General features: G+C 51.8%; 1 protein-coding gene across 1 annotated transcript in view; it reads right to left on the minus strand.

Annotated features, from left to right (window-relative positions):
• The window catches only part of NAP1L4 (nucleosome assembly protein 1 like 4), a 42,506-nt gene extending 41,669 nt beyond the window's left edge, over positions 1 to 837 (minus strand). Inside the window, exon 1 of the mRNA XM_018554986.1 lies at positions 743 to 837. The gene's annotated coding sequence lies outside the window, so the exon portion shown is untranslated. The remainder of the gene's footprint in view (positions 1 to 742) is intronic.
• Between the last annotated feature and the right edge of the window lie 3,452 nt (positions 838 to 4,289).

Here is a 4,289-nt window from a genome sequence, read left to right on the forward strand (position 1 = left end):
GGGGGGGGTGGCAGAACATGCAAGAATTGTGACAGGTCCTCTTTAAGGAAGGTTCAGACACGTGTTAGCATATTTCAACAATGTTTCAAGATTAGAGTTGCCCCTCCCCCTGCACCCACATGGCCCGCCACATGTACTGCACTGCCATGTGACTTTTCTTAAAGAGGCAGCAGCCTGGTTCTTGATGGTGGCACCTCTGCAGTCCATAATGGAACCAAGACGCAGTTCTGGATTTGGGAACGGTCCACCATTATGAGTTTGATGGGATTCTAACCTGAACTCCTCCCCGACTGTAATAGGAGACATGAGGCCAGATTATAATGTCACCACAGACAATGACTCTACGTGGGCCCCTCACGCACCCTAAAGAGGGCCCAATCCATTCAAACTAATAAGAGCCATGTGCAGGGATAGAGAACACGATACATAGGCACTGCTGCCAGATCCCCGGTGCAGCAACGAGTTGTCCCCTCAGCCGTCCCTCTACACCCCCAGGGCCCGGCGCGGCCTGTGTGATATAAGCGGAGAGGTGACTGGCGATAATAAAACTTTATCAAACATCAATCCGGTAACACGGCCGGCCCCGGCCTGCTCTGTGACACATGCTGCAGTGTGAGCTACGGGAGGAAGTCCGGCCTACGCCTGTGGCGGACGGGGCACTGACACCGGGCCCGGCCTATGCTCGCCTGGTCTCCCCTGTTCTCCGCTCCTCTCCCACCTCCTCCCCGGCCCGGACACTTACCCGCCGCCTCAGTCCTCCACACCGCTCCGACTCCACAGGCTCTTCCCGCAGCGCTCCGTCGTAGCGCGTCCTACCATTGGCTGGTGGCTGGATGACGCAGGCGCGCAGGCCGCCGCTGATTGGTAGAGGGGCCATCACTCCGCCAGCTACAGCTGTTCCCTGTCACTGGACGAGTCACGTGGCGCACGGAGGGTCCGGCGTGCTCTCTGCAATCTGCGAGCTCAATCAGTGCTACATCACCGACAGCCAGTGCTACACTATCCACACCGACACAGCGCTACGACACTGACACACAGTGCTACATCACCGACAGCCAGTGCTACATTATCCACACTGACACACAGTGCTGCATCATCCACACTGACACCCAGGCTACATCACTGACACCAAGGCTACATCATCCACACTGACAAACAGTGCGACATCACCCACACCGACATTGACACCCAGTGCTACATCATCCACACTGACACCCAGTGCTACATCATCCACACTGACACCCAGTACTACATCTTTCACACTGACACAGTGCTAAATCTTTCACACTGACACCCAGTATTACATCTTTCACACTGACACAGTGCTAAATCTTTCACACTGACACCCAGTGCTACATCTTTCACACTGACACAGTGCTACATCATCCACACTGACACCCAGTGCTACATCATCCACACTGACATTGCCACCCAGTGCTATATCATCCACACTGACAGTGCTACATCATCCACACGGACACAGTGCTACATCATCCACACTGACACAATGCTACATCATCCACACTGACATTGCCACCCAGTGCTATATCATCAACACTGACAGTGCTACATCATTGACACTGACACCCAGTACTACATCTTTCACACTGACACAGTGCTAAATCTTTCACACTGACACCCAGTGCTACATCATCCACACTGACACCCAGTACTCTGCACTGACAGCGCTATATCATCGACACTGACACCCAGTGTTATATCATCCACACCGACACACTTAGTGCTACATCACTAACACCCAGTGCTACATCATCCACACTGACACCCAGCACTACATCATCCACACTGACACCCAGTGCTACATCATCCACACTGACACCCAGTGCTACATCATCCACACTGACATTGCCACCCAGTGCTATATCATCAACACTGACAGTGCTACATCATTGACACTGACCCTTAGGCCCCATTCACACTGCGCGATTCGCAAATCGCGCGTTTGTCGCGCAATTTGCATTTTGCGCGATTTGTGGCGCAAATGCTTGCATTGAGCAAGCTTGAATCGCGGCTAAATCCGCTCCAAAAAGGGTCCTGCTGTAGCGACACACGACCCGCGACAGCAGGACCCTTTGCCCCATTGAGAAGCATTGGAGAGCGATATCGCGCAGTAAATTGCCGCGATATCGCGGGAATTACCGCGCGATAAATCGCTCAATGTGAACGGGGCCTTAGTGCTGTATCAGTGTTCTGCCATCATCTACCACAGGGGTCACATCACTGGCCATGGTATTAGGTGCACCTTGCTAGTACCGGGTTGGACCCGCTCTTGTCTTCAGAACCCCCTTCATACTTCATGTCATGGACTCAGACCTGAGGTCAGCTGACTGCGGAGGACAGTTCTGTACAGAGAGCTCATCATCATGTTCAGGACACCGGTCCGAGATGATTGTATCATTGTGACACCGCGCGTTATCAGAAGACGGTGCGCTGTGGTCATGAGGGGATGGACATGGTCAGCAACAATACTCATACGGATTTGCTGTCCTGTGATTGGCTGATTACATATGTACATTAATGAGCAGGTGTACCGAATAAAGTGGCCAGTGTGTGCGTGCGTGCGTGCGTTTTAACATTATGGCCGCCTGCCTATTATTGAGTAGGTTCCTCTTTTGCTGCCAAAACAGCCCCGACCCATCCAGACATGGACTCCACTAGAACTCTGAAGGTGTGCTGTGGTATCTGGCACCAAGCCGTCAGTAGTAAGGATGAGCTCGGGCATGTTCGCAGCTCCACGTACCGAGCCCGCCAAGAAGCTGACAGCGCGCAGCGCCAATCACAGGTACTGAGACATTTCCTAATCTCTGCAGCTGCGAACCGGGAACATGTGTCAGTGCCTGTGATTGGCGCGGCACTATCAGCTTCCTGGCGGGCTCGTCACGTGGAGCTGCGAACACGCCCGAGCCCATCCTTAGTCAGTAGCAGATCCTTTAAGTCCTGTTAGTTGGGAGGTGGGGACGGCCTTCACCCATGTGCATCAGTGAGCCTTGGCCACCCCCATGACCCTGTCACCAGTTTCCTTGGACCACGTTTGGTCGGTCCTGACCACTGTAGACCAGGAACATCCCACAAGAGCTGCAGCTTTGGAGTTGCTCTGACCCAGTTGCTCAAAACCTTACACTTGCCCATTATTTTCTGCTTCCCATCAACTTCAGGGACGAAATGTTCACTTGCTGCCTAATATATCCCCCACCCACTTCCAGGTGCCATTGTAATATATCCCCCACCCACTTCCAGGTGCCATTGTAATATATCCCCCACTCACTTCCAGGTGCCATTGTAATATATCCCCCACTCACTTCCAGGTGCCACTGTAACCAGATTATGAATGTTACTCACTTCACCTCTCAGTGGTCAGAATAAAGGATGCACTGATACCGATACCAAGTATTTGAGCAAGTACTCCTCCAAATGCTCCGATACTTACCCGATACCAGAACTTCTGGTCAGAGGGAGATTTTCTTATGACCGGCAGTGCCGCGACGGCACATGGAGCGGGTAATGACTCACCGCCCAGCTTCCTCATTGGCCAGGAAGCCTTCTCCATGCTGTTTGGCTGGCTCGATGCTGGATGGCCGGGCTGGCTTCTGGATTACCTGGGAAGCTGGCTCCATGTTAGCGAAAGTACCCGTATCGGTGCATCCCTAGGGACAATGTTATGGCTGATCTGCTCCTCCAATACTTGCCTCCAGGACTTCTCTAGAGTCTCTCCAAGCCTTTGGAACTCCTTACCCCAACCTGTCTGTCTAGCTCCCACTCTGACTGCCTTTAGGCGATCCCTTAAGACGCATCTCTTCAGGGAAGCCTATCCCACCTCAACCTAACCACTGAACCATCACATTCTCAAACAATTCATCCCCACACAGCTACCTCCTCATGTATCACTGGCCCCTCCCTTTTAGATTGTAAGCCCTCAGGGGCAGGGCCCTCCTTACCATCTTGTCTTGAATTGTATTGTGATTGTAATGTCTTCCTTATATTGTAAAGCGCTGCGCAAACTGTTGGCGCTCTATAAATCCTGTATAATAATAATAATCGGTGTTTATATTTAATTTTTCTTTAATGGGAGGTCACAGGTCAACTTTCACTTTCAGTTTTATCTGCAGCGCGCCTTCAAAAGTATAAAGTGTCCAAATCACCAAAATAAAAGAAAGGACATCGTATACAGTGTTTTATTGGCAGAATATATTACCTGTGGTATAACCCCTATCAGACAATCAGGCCGGCACAGGTCGTGTGCACCAGCAGAGAGAGCTGTATGCTGGTGA

Source organism: Nanorana parkeri, unplaced genomic scaffold (assembly GCF_000935625.1).
Source record: "Nanorana parkeri isolate BGI_ZX_2015 unplaced genomic scaffold, ASM93562v1 scaffold10, whole genome shotgun sequence".
Lineage (NCBI taxonomy): Eukaryota > Metazoa > Chordata > Amphibia > Anura > Dicroglossidae > Nanorana > Nanorana parkeri.